Raw genomic sequence first — 13,653 nt, forward strand, 5'->3', positions numbered from 1 at the left:
TTGTGATGCATTGTCTTTGATGTGCATCCCCAACATAGTAATAGTGCAGGCCAGAGATTGGCAGTTAAGGGAGCAATCCAAGCCCAAGATTGGCAAGGATGAACAAATTAGGACCCAGTGAATCTCTTGTTTACCTGATCGATTGCCAGTTTCTGGGCTATGCTGGTGTAAGTCTGACATACTAGTGTAGCTGTGTCTTAGTCAGCTGAGCTGAGATGGGTGGTTCTTATGTCAGTGTAAATTCTGAAAAAGTGTGTGTTCCAAGGCACTGGTTGGGGTGGGGGACTTACACTATATCCTAAATGATGTAGCTATTCAGCAGAACATTAAAACCATCTGTGCCCAGGAGTCCAAGAACTTCTGTGGCCCCGCTTCTGTGTCTAAAGTGACGTGAATGGTTTTTTAATATCTATTTCATGAGGAAGAGGGGAGATTACCTGCATTTTGAATGAAGCCATTTTCATGAAACCACCAGTGGCCCATCAACTAGTGACACCATGTAGTATCAGCAGATGACCACATGCATTCTGGCTATATGCACTGCACTACAAATGGCCACAGCACAGAAGTCAGGGAGAATAGGAAAGAACATGAAATGGGGTAGGGATTAGTGGTGCATCTCAGGGAGCTGTGGAAGGAACAAATTGCCACAGCCTCTAACCCATTGATTATAAATTGTATTCCCAGAATGTGCTGAAATGGCTGAGAGTGGGAAGGGGAAGACTTGTGTAAAGTTCTATGCCATTATTAATTATCATTCCCCAGTACACATGGAACTTCCATCCAGTGGTCTGCAAAGTGGGCAACTTGTTATTATGCTAGAGTGCCATCTAGCTGATTCACACAGTAACTGACATCCCTACATTTCTCCCCTACCCACAGTATTGCAACCGAAGAGGGATATCTTCTATTGGGCAAACGTGATCCTAATCACAAGAGAATCAATCTCTCTGAAAGCAATGGGGCTGCTATAGGGTGTTGAACATCCAAGCATGGGTATGCAAAATTTGAGTAATTTGTCTATTTTTAGGGTTAATGCACTATAGGAAAAGCACAGTAAACCCTAAGCCTGTCAAAGGGCAAGCAAAGAATTCATTGTGGAAGATCCAGTTTTAATGTGTGAACTGCATGTTGCACACATCCTTATCGGTATTTGCTCAGTTTCATATCCGATGGTTAGCTATTCTCATGAATTTTTCACTAGCTATTCCTGATCCTACTTTCCTTGACAGCAGCAACAAGTGAATTAGTTGCCATAATGTGCCCAAATATAGGGTGGAAGTAAGGTATGGAAAATGGTTTATAACGAGTTGAAAAAGGTATTTAAGTATACCTTTCACAAGAAACCAGAGGCCTTCCTCCTGGGCATTGTGGGCCAGAGAGTGACAAAGAAGGATAGAACTTTCTTTTTATATGCAACTACTTTCTTTTTATATGCAACTACAGCAGCAAGAATTCTTTTAGCTAAATATTGGAAGGTACAGGAGCTACCCACGCTGGAAGAGTGGCATACGCAGCTGATGGACTATATGGAACTGGCCGAAATGACTGGCAGAATCCGAGACCAGGGAGAAGAGGTAGTGGAAGAGGACTGGAAAAAATTTAAAGACTATTTACAAAAACATTATAAGTTATGTGAATGTTGAGAATTTGTTAAGTTTTTAGACAACAAGCTTCAGATTCCAAATTTTGATATTGCTGGAATTTAAGTTTCGATTGTGAAACGACTAAAATCTAGGGTAAAGTTTCTATATTGAGGACTGTTGGAATTGTGAACTAATAATATTTCCCCTAAACCTAATATACAATTGAGGAAAGTACAAAAACACAGGAAACAAGGTATTAATTTGCTGTAACTTTATTTTATTGAAAAAGATGCAGGGGATGGAAGATGTGGGGAAGTCCAGTAGATCATGAAAAATTGTTTTGCAAAGTACGATTTCTTTCTTGCTTATAACCTTTTTTCTTTTCTTTCTGTAAAACTGCCTTTGTTGAATAACTGACGATGTATTTGACCTTGGAAAAAAGCAAATAAAAACATTATTATAAAAAAAAAAGGAAGTAAGGTATGGACACGGTTGGAGCTGTGGTCTAAACCACTGAGCCTAGGGCTTGCCGATTGGAAGGTCGGCGGTTCAAATCCCTGCAATGGGGTGAGCTCCCGTTGCTCAGTCCCAGCTCCTGCCAACCTACAGTAGCCATTCAAAAGCAAGTCAAAGTGCAAGTAGATAAATAGGTACCGCTCTGGTGGGAAGGTAAACAGCATTTCCATGCACTGCTCTGGCTTTGCCAGAAGCGGCTTAGTCATGCTAGCCACATGTCTGCGGACAAACTGCCTGCGGACGAACTGTCTGCGGACAAACGTTGGCTCCTTCGGCCAGTAAAGCGAGATGAGCGCCGCAATCCCAGAGTTGTTCGCGACTGGACTTAACTGTCAGGGGTCCTTTACCTTTATCTTTTAAAGGTATTCTCACTCCTGTTCCAGTCACTACTACACAGAATCTTATAATTGCTGGGAGGGACCCGATGGTCATCTAGACCAACCCCTTGCAATGCAGGGATATTTTGCCAAACATGGGGCTCAAACCCGCAACCCTGAGATGAAGAGTTTCATGCTCTACTGACTGAACTACCCTGCTCCATTTCTTACTGTTTCTGTCATTATTTAGAACAAAGGCTATTGAAACAGTTGTGAATCTTCAGAACCCAAAAGCAAGGATAGTGATACCAGCTAATCAGGATTTGCAAAGTAGCTTCATGGCTACATAGCCAATACAATTCGACTACATTTAAGGCAAATTGTGCCCTTCCAGAGCAAGGGTGATCCATCCTGAATCTGTTTCTTTGAATGCAGTCATTCAAAATTGCCAAACCAAAAATAGCTGTAATTGGGAGAGTTTCCACTGAGTTTTATGGTTTTGTGTTTTTATATGGTTGTAAACCGCTGTGATATATTTTTGATGATGCAGCAGTATATAAATATTTTTTAAATAAATACATAAAATTAAATTCTTCTTCTCAGCTGTCTGTGCACAGCATATATATATATATTGAGCATATATTGAATCAGACCTTTGAGTGCCAAATGGAACGCCAACACTTTCAGAAACAGGCTGGCACAGCAAACAGACCTGGATTGGGCCTGATGCTGGCTAGCGCGGACTGTGAGTAGCTCAAGCTTCAGTGAATTTCAGCCCAGCTCAGCCCCATCCTCCTAACTCCTCATTTGCATGTCAAGACCCCGCAACCACCCCCTCATAGAGAATAAGACACCAGGACACAGATATTATGTTAATGTTATTGGGCAAATTTTGGCCACAACTTTATTGATTACAGAAAGTGAGCGGTATTGGCTTAGGCATTGAATGGACCCAACTATATCTTACTCATGCCCTTTGCGCAGGAAGTCGGGTAAGGGTAAACCACCAGACAGGGGAGACCCATCGATGCAGACCAACTCGAGCTCCCCAAGATGTTCCCGTTAGGGTCGTGTCATGGTCCTAGACGTGCCCTGGGCTTCGGACAACCCCACACGCCCAGATTCCTTTAACGGAATACCCTTAAGCTTGGAGGGGCAGGTGATGGCCACACCTCCCCTCCCCCATCACAAGGTCAAACAATGCCTAACTGCAAAACCTTACAAAGTTGTGGCGTTTGCTACAAGGTAGGCGAAAACCAAATGGACCCATGCCGATTTTGCCAAGTGGAAAAATTCCTGCCAGGCCCCTCAACAGTGACCAACCGAGGTCCATAGCAAGGCCAAGGAAAAAGAAACCTGTAAAAGAGGGAGGGAGGGAGGGCAAGAGTTTGAAGATGCGAGCCAAGAGGAAGCCCTCCGGCTCACGCCACAGCTTAAACGGTCCCAGCCACACACCCCAGCCCCAGGATTTGCCAGCTGGTGATGACATGGCCGGGATCCCCTGGCAACATGGGACTTCGTCCCCCACCCCTGGAGGAGAGGCGGTGGCCATGTGGTCCACCGCAACTCCTCCCCATGGGGGAGTGGAGCGGACTTGGTGGCTTTCTGCTGGGCTCCACTGATAAGGATACTGCCCGTGAACCTTCAGCCCACACATTTGGTTGTCTGATCAGCTCAGCTCAGCCAACAAAAGCAGGTAGAGGGATGTCTTTGTTCAAACCTCCAGCCCACATAAGGGGTTTCTCTGGAGTTTTTGGGGTTGCACCCTAAATAGCATGGCATTTGTACGTAATATTCATAACTGGGATTTCAAATGCTTCTGAATGCTAGCGCAGTCAGCATTTCCCAGGATAAAAATGTTTCTGTCACATGACTCCATTTTACCCTTTTTGGCACCCATTTGGTGACTAAACTGGAAGTTTGACAGAGAAATTAAGGTTGCGATGCACCACAGTGGATAGTGAGTTAGAGGCAAGTTGCATGGGTATCAGTATTGTTCTAACTAGCAATTGACATGGTAGAAAATGCTTAAGAAACTAAAAGCTTCAATCTTTTTTTTAATTAAAAAGAAGACAGAAAGTACACATTTGCATTCCCGTTTGCTAACAGGTGCAAAAGCTAGTAAGCAAATGTCTGGTAATCCAAGCTATTAGGTCAAAGAGGAGTATATGTCTTCTGGAACTGGCATTCAGTTTCGGTGTTGTTGCTTTTCTAATAACAATTTTCTTGACTTCATCTCATAATTACAAGATCTGCTTCATACTAGAATTGCCGTCTGTCCCTTTTTGCCACCAGTGGGACCAAACGTTGCTGCTATGAAAGAGCACTTCCCAAATTTCAGGTCCTGCAGAACACTTATTTTCTGAACTAAAGACACACTCCACAGCAACTAACAAGTTTTGCTACTGAAGTACAGCAGGTTGCTGCTATAGCTGCATCAAAAATAGCCAAGGAAATGAGTGAATTTAGTGGCTTTGCATTGGGGAGGGGGGAGAGCTGGTATTTACCTACAGGTGTGCTCATGCCCAGTGAGGCTACTGTTGTTTTTTGTCTTTTGCAGTGGGTACCACTGGACAAAGCAGCCAATGATGCCCTGCTTTCCCCCATATGTGCACACTATAGCTCTTTGGATTTAGAGCCTGGTGTGGCATCAAGGCTTATGTCTTCATCACACACTGCCTCGTGTGTTCACTTTTGCCTTCTGTGTTCTGGGTGCCCTTTCTTGAAAAAGATCCCCTCCACTGAATCCTGTATATATCTAGATTTCCATCAGTTTTTTTAAAGGATAAAGCCTCTCATATATTACCCATTTTTACAACACTCTTTATAGTCTTTTTTACAGCCAGGCTGGCTACTTCACTGTATGTAAAATCTTGTGGTGTATGTAATGATAGAATAAACAGAGACATGATATAAGGATGGAGAAAAAATGGTCTGAACAGTACTACCAAGGGGTGGAAAAGGAGCTCAATCCATTGGAAGCAGGAAAGCTGTGGGGCGTAGCCAACTAAGTTTGAGTAAACCTATTGAAGATATTTCCATACTATATTTTGCCTAAGGAAAGTGCAGAGTTTTGATGCATAACAGCAAAAACATTTCTGCATCAAAGCAGGAGGAAGGGATGGGTAGAGGCACACACAAAGGAATATTCCTTTTTTCATAAGCCTGCACATATTTTCCCCAAACGCAGACAATCTTTCTGAACAGCACAAATGCTTCACTAAACACTGCCAGTGTTTGATGTCTCTGTTAGCAATCTTCTCAACAGGAGAGGCCAAGTCATAAACCGGCAGCGGTTAAAAGAAAAAATAATGTTTGTGGCATCAACAGCATGAAAATATGAGCTACCAATTTCCTGAGCACCTTCTGGCAACAGGTGCCCATTCTGACAATCAGCTGCAACCAGGCACCAAGTGCTAGAAATTGACTGAGTTTGATATATATTTTTTCCCGTTAAAAAACAACAACAAACTTCTTGTGCTTTGCTGCTTTGCTTAAATCCTGAGCTCACTAAAACATTTGAGAATTCTCACTAATTATTGAATCATTGTTCATTTTAACTAATTCTAAGCTACTCTGTCCCAAGAAGTGACGTCAGCCAAACAGGACAGGATTCTAGCCGAAGTGAATTATGTGTGTGCAGATCCCAGGGACATTCAGAACCCAGTAAGTCAAGCAGAAATGAGGTTTTAACCGCCAGTTAAATTCAAGCAAAGCAGGTTAGAAACCAACAAGCAAAGCCAGACAAAGCAGAGAACAAAGTCCAGAAGGCAAATGGGAAAAGAAGGTAGCACATCTCCAAATGGAGCCTAGGCATGAAGTCAGAGGAGGCAGGTTTGAATGTGCTGTAATAACTGAAGTCTGAGCCTTAAGCAGAATTGTAGCTTAATCTACAAAGCAGATAGGTTAAGCTTCTCCCCTTAAAGGGCCCCAGTCTGTTTTAGAAGCTATTGTCTCCAGCAGCATACGGGATACTGGGGTTCTACTATTGCTTCTGAGACAGAATACCTTTTAGTCCAAGGAAAGCAATGCATCATCTTCAGGCTACTATCCTCTGGTGGTGCAATTCCCTAACAGGCAGTGGTGTCAAAGATGGGTGCAGATTTTCTGAGATTCACATGTGTGTGTTTTTATGCAGTAGTGAAGCTTGCATCTAACATACCTACCACAGAAACATTAGCAAAACACTGCCAAGGAGAGAGACAAAATTAAGACTATGACATTAGCCAGTGAGGAGCAACCACCTCATTGCACAAAGATCTGTTCACTACACCCTGGATCTACCTAATCTACTCTCCATGGTTGACACAAATAAACATATAATAGACTGTACAGCTGCAAGCATCTTGTCCACATTTTCAGGCACCGGTAACTGACAAAATAAGGCAGAATGGTTTATTAGACACCTTGATAGACACTGTATCAATGGTGGAACTCAAGTATGCATGGAGGTGGCAAATTTTGTCTTCATAGTGTATTTTGGCAACCAAAACTGGTTTAGGTTATATTCATACTAGATAACTAAAGCTGCATATGCATCTAATGTCTTATGAGATCGTCCTCATTTCGTGAGCCAAAACAATATGGCTCAAGTGCCATTAACCTCCATGTGAGCAGTTATAAAATCATAAAATAATATGCATGGCTTTCAAGAGTCCTGTTGCATTTTGAAGGTCTTTCTTTACAAGTTCGTAAAGGGACTTCACATCTAAAGAATTTCCATATATGTGAAGGCCATTGCTATGGGAAAGATTTTACTGAATCACCCAATCTCGCTGCTAATATGGAAGAACTTTTATTTTCCATCAGAATTGTAGATATTAACATGACAGTCCCTTGAAGTGATGATGAAGTTATGAAAACTTGGTCCCATAATAAAAAAAGTAAAATGCTTTGCAGAATGATTGAAATAAAAATTAACTTCACAGTCGAACAGGAGACATTTTCTGCCCTCCAGATATTGAATCCCATACTTCTAAAAGAGCACATGCAATTTTCATATTTTATAATGTCTAATGAGTAATATATGAAAAAGTAATGAAGACTCTTAAATATTGATATATTTGCTAAATTAAATCTGTGTCCAGTGAGTCAGAGGGAACATGACTGAATATGGAAGAAATTCTGATGTAAAAATGGACCCCCATCTTGCTGGTTCCTAGAATTTTAATATGGATCTATTTTAATCCAGCATTCTTCATAAACACAAGGCTATATCCTCATAAGTCTGTGAGGATACGGTCTCAAATTTAGAGAGGTCCATAAACCAATATTTTAAGATATTGTAAGTCACTTACTTTGGATTATCAACTCCCTTTTCTCTGAGCGACTTCTTCCATCTCATCTTGGGAAAAGTGGCTCAGTGGTCTAGTTTAAGCCAAGGATAGGGAATTTGTGGTCCTCTAGATTTTGTTGGATTCCAGCTTTCCTCAGTCCCATCCAGCATGTCCGATAGTTAGGGATGATGGGAGCTGTAGTCCTACAACATCTGGAGGGCTATAGATTCCCTATCTCTGCTGTTAGTGGTAGAAGGCATAGGGCTCACCAGATGTTGGGCTCCAACTCCCATCAGTAACAGTTCAGCATGGCCAGTGGTCAGGGATGATAGGAGCTGTAGTCCAGAAACATCTGGAGTATAATTGGTTCTCCACCCCTGATTTAGGCCACACATTCTTATTTTTTTCCTCATTGATAACCCTGAGATTGTGATTTTGAATCTCAAAGTCCCTCTCACTGAGATAAAATGAGATTTGTACCTTGTTTAATTACTGCTTTATTTTTTTAATGGAGAGAGGGCAAATATGTGTGTGCACACACATACATGCCATATTGACTGCCTTGAATGTCAGACAGAACAAAAAAAAATAGTTTACAGAAGAACAAGTCTTGCTGAAGCAGAACCAGCTTGGCTTCTGCAAAGATATATCTTGCCTCTCTAGCTTATTAGAGTTCTTTGAGAGTGTCAACATATAGCATATAGTTAGAGGTGATCGAGTTGACCTAGACCAGACATAGACAAACTCGGCCCTCCAGATGTTTTGGGACTAAAATTCCCATCATCCATAGCTAACAGCACCAGTGGTCAGGGATGATGGGAGTTGTAGTCCTAAAACATCTGGAGGGCCGAGTTTGCCCATGCCTGACCTTGACTTACAAGAAGCTTTTGGTAAAGTCCTTACCAAAGACTCCCGAGCAAGCATAGCAGCCATGGAATAAGAGGAGATGTCCTGTTAAAGGGAAAGAGGGGGAATGCAGCCCTCCTCACTCTGCTGTCATCTTGATGGCTTGCCAGTGGTATTGAGATGCTACAGCTGGGGCTCCCCTCTTGCTTGGGCTGCATGGTGGCAGATGAGATGTTGGGACCTGGTTGTGGCATCTATATAGAGGCAGGTGATTGTATAAATGTTCAGGGCTGTGTCCACTCCATCTCAGTCTACTCTCATTCCGTGAGAAGGTTTGAAGGGAGTGTGTGAGCATGTTTTTACACTCCTCCCCTTAGTTGAGAGGGACGCGGGTGGCACTGTGGGTTAAACCACAGAGCCTAGGACTTGCTGATCAGAAGGTTGGTGGTTCAAATCTTCACAACGGGGTGAGCTCCCATTGCTCGGTCCCTGCTCCTGCCAACCTAGCAGTTTGAAAATACATCAAAGTGCAAGTAGATAAATAGGTACCACTCCGGCGGAAAGGTAAACAGTGTTTCTGTACGCTGCTCTGGTTTGCCAGAAGTGGCTTAGTCATGCTGGCCACATGACCCGGAAGCTGTACGCCGGCTCCCTCGGCCAATAAAGCAAGATGAGCACCACAACCCCAGAGTTGGCCATGACTGGACCTAATGGTCAGGGGTCACTTTACCTTTTACCTTAGTTGAGAACCCCACTTCAGACCTTCCCAGTCACTGTAGGAAGGAAAAGGATGGAGCCACAGGGATTGGTATTCCCAGACCTATGGCCCATCCACAGATACAATTAATGAACATCTAAGCAGGACTAATATCTACCTTTTCTGATATAGTGACACTACAATAATATTATATGTATACAGTTGTTATGCCAATGCAATGGAGTGAGCATTAAACCACCCACGCACAACTAGTTAAAAGTGACTGCTTTGATAATTTGCACAGGGAGGAGAGTAATAACAATTACAGGAGTCTTTTATATGCATTATCTCATCCAATGAATCTTACCTGGTAATTTTCATTTTTTATTGAAACGCAATAATGGTCTGAAATAGCAGTCTTTCCATTCCAGGCTGTGATCTTTAAGGCTTAACGATGCATTACAAAATAAGACTTTCACATGTTTGATTCCTCATACTCTCAAGGAACATGAATCTTCCACAATTTGATAGTTTTAAACAGAGGTAGAGAAATTTCCAATGAAATGTGTACGTCTCACTTCTCAAATTAATTTAAATTCAACATCAGTCAACAAAACTGAGCATAAGCCTAATGACTAATGACCCAACCCCAAGGCCACAATCCTGTGCACATGTAATTTGGAGGTAAATCCCATTGAATTAATGGTATTTCCATTTGAGTATGATCTGAAAAGAAACCAGAGTATGTATACATCTGAGTAAATAAGAAAAGGATTTCAGGCTTCATGAGTTACTGGCACATTATGCTGATGTGCAAATCATATTCTCTCATGTTGACATCTCAGGTTAGTGCGATAGAACTAATCCATAGGAGTAGATTATTAGTCATTATTGTTGCCTTTTGAGCTCTGCAGGAATATAGAAACATAAACTAGTGGTTACCTGTGTATCAGAGAAAGAGATTAGATAGGAATTAATAGTGTTTAAATAGTATGGACATGTTCCTGAAACTGGGGAACCAGTTTCCATGGGTTGTTTTACTCTGAGTAGACCCATTGAAATTAATGAGGATGACTAACTTCCTCAGCCCCCATATGACCAATGGTTAGTCTCAGGGATTGTACTGAAGAGGAGAAGGAATGGTGGAGGTGTCTCCCCCCCCCTTTCCTGTAGCTTACAGTGAGGAGGAAGGCAGTTTTGAATTACAGTAGGACTTTGAGGGAGATAGCAGCTCAGAGACAGGCAAACAGCCGAGTTATGTTGTGTTAGGAGAAGGAGAAGGGGAGACGGAGCAGCTAGCTGGCACGTCAATGGTCAGCATACCCAAACCGCCCTTCTCCCAAAAACACACCATTCATTAAGGGTGCTAAAACAAAGAGCACAGAGACAATTGTCCATTGGCGAACGCCATAGAGGTGTTGTTGCTAGAGAGGGAAGGGGGGGAGTTCAGTGCAAGCATTATGGAGGATTGACCGGGATTCTGTGTCTTTTACCCTGATGACTGAATAAATCATACATAAGAACTTCCTTCTTTCCTCCCTGCCTCTTGGTGTCATCAGGGGGAAGGAAAGGGTTCCTCAAGACTGATAGTTAGGAACGAAGAGAGTTGTAGTCCAAAACATATGGAGGGTACCAAGTTGATAATAACTGCTTAGATGGGCTGGTGATCCAAAGTAGACTATAAACTTATACTAGAAACTAATATTTAAGTCAGTAAGAAAGCAGACAGGTGTTGTCTTCTATGAACAGACCCATTTTCTTTAGGCCACATACTTAGTGAATCTGTGCACCTTATCACCAGTTGCACTTTCAGAGTTCTCATCATTTTGGAGACTGGGAGGCAGCCTGCGGTTACAGCTCCACACTTCTTCTAGAACAGCTTGTACCCAATTGGGGTTCGCAGATTTCTGGACTATAGTTTTCATCACCCATTACCATTGGACACACAGCCTGGGTTTGATAGAGGTTGTAGTTCAATATCTAGGCTTGGGGACATGCTCAAGGTGTGGAACTAGTTGCCAACTAGAATAAGGTTACCAGATTTTTTTCAATGAATCCGGGGACACTTTTCAACTTCAATGGATTTTGCATGGGGACTGATTTGTAAATCCGGGGACTTTCCCTGGGAAATGGGGACATCTGGTAACCTTAGACTAGAAGACTCAGCTATACAGCTGAAAATAAAATGCTTTGAATGTGTTGTAAAGTGCAATATACAATAGTGACACTAGATGGATGACAGTGAGCTATGCAAAATTCAATGTATTTTTCAAAATGATTTTTTAAAAAGCATTTTCACAGTGTTTTTTATGTGTGTGTAGAATGCTGTTATCATTGTCCTAGGTCAGTGTTGGCCAAACTTGGGTCTCCAGCTGTTTTTGGACTACAATTCCCATCATACCTAGCTAGCAGGACCACTGGTCAGGGGTGATGGGGATGCTAGTCCAAAAACAGCTGGAGACCCAAGTTTGGTCAACACTGTTCTTGGTATAAATGCCACTGAAGAGATATTACACAGGGACCTATTACCAGTTCCGTTATGTAATTGTACAAGCAAATCATGACTCCCACAGTGCAGTTGATCAATGAGGTATGATCCAGACATTAAGCACTTTTGATGCCCATTGATTATGATGAAAGTATGCAGAACATGCATTATTTTCCATTGAAGTAGTCAAACTTAAATGTGCTCAATTTTGGCTGGATTGTACCCATTGCTAGACAGTAATGGTGAACTATAGCAAATTCAATGCATTTTTCAAAACAATTTAAAGACAACAACACATTTTTACAATGTTTTTAACATGTGTGTAGATTCCACCTAGGGTAGGCGAAGTTGCTGCCCTAGACAGAAATCATTGGAATTCTTTAATTCCAATGGCATGGCAGCACATCTTGTGGGAGTTGCATGGGTGGGAGCTGGGCAATAGCTCAGACCCAGGTGATGCAGACTCTGGGACTTCCAGCTAGGAGGCAAACTCTTTGAAGAACCCCTGTGCATCCTTTTCCCACAATGAAACATCAATTCCCTTAGCAGAAATATACAAGAAAACAACCGGCGCTACTGAGCTACAGTCATATCTGTGCATGTTTAATACCAAACCCTAGAATTTGAAATGGCTAATTAAAGACATTAGCAAATGTCAATACAGCAATATTTTAATGACTTCAAGATAATCCCACAGCAATCAATTTAAATCAAAATGAGTTTATTGTAAAGTGCCAAAGGTGGAGAAAATGCTTCCTTTGCACTACAAAGTACGGATTTCTGAAATGAATAATGCCTGTTCAGAATTTAACTAGATAATTACTTCATTTGCATTTGGTAAAGCGATAAGAGGAATGGAAAACGACAGCTCAGTGGGAAATGATGTTAAGCGTTAATAGATGACATGCACAAGACAGCAGTATTCAAACTTTTGTCATTTTTAACAGGGCTCAATTTGAAAGAAATACATTTATTAACCTCAGTGCCCCAATAGGGGAGAAACAATGAAGTATAAAGGTATAACAGATGAAGGAGTAGCTCATGCCATGCCTGGATTCATCATACTATTCAGATCCTGAGGAAATATGACATGTAAGCCTTTTCAGACTTTACCACAATTTGTCTGGTTCAGTTCACACAAAAAATATTATGTTGTGGACTGTGACAGCATGGGCTATAGCCTACACCGAGAGAGGGAAGGGAACAAGCAAACAGGCAAACAAACACCGCCATCTTGTTAAATTGATATTTCCCCCCCACCTTTGGCCACCACCACTAACCGCCCCTTTAAATTTTGTGACTGTAACTGTTCCAACCTCCTCCTTGTACTAAAAGTATACTAACAGGTAGACTAGGTAGAGTGGGATAGAAATTAAGCAAGGGGTGAATAACAAGGGCCCATTTCCCCCCAAACCAAACTGTCAGTTCAGTTAAGGTTTTGTTTTAGTTAAATAGTCTTTGATAAAATAATTTTGGAAGGGAAAAAATCACACTGCAGTTTGAGTAAAAGGTAAAGGGACCCCTGACTGTGAGGTCCAGTTGTGGCTGACTCTGGGGTTGCTTTATTGGCCGAAGGAGTCAACGTACAGCTTCATGTGGCCAGCATGACTAAGCCACTTCTGACAAGCCAGAGCAGTGCACGGAAACGCCGTTCACCTTCCAGCCAGAGTGGTACCTATTTATCTACTTGCACTTTGACGTGCTTTCGAACTGCTAGGTTGGCAGGAGCAGGGACCGAGCTACGGGAGCTCACCCCGTCACAGGGATTCGAACCGCCAACCTTCTGATTGGCAAGTCCTAGGCTCTGTGGTTTAACCCTCTCACAGTTTGAGCAGTTACCCGTAATAACTAATAGCAACAACAGAACCCCAGCGATAAACACACCCAGCTAAATCTATTCTAAACTGTTCACCTAACCAAGCTACAT

Source organism: Podarcis melisellensis (genome assembly GCF_964234715.1).
Source record: "Podarcis melisellensis genome assembly, chromosome: 7".
NCBI lineage: Eukaryota > Metazoa > Chordata > Lepidosauria > Squamata > Lacertidae > Podarcis > Podarcis melisellensis.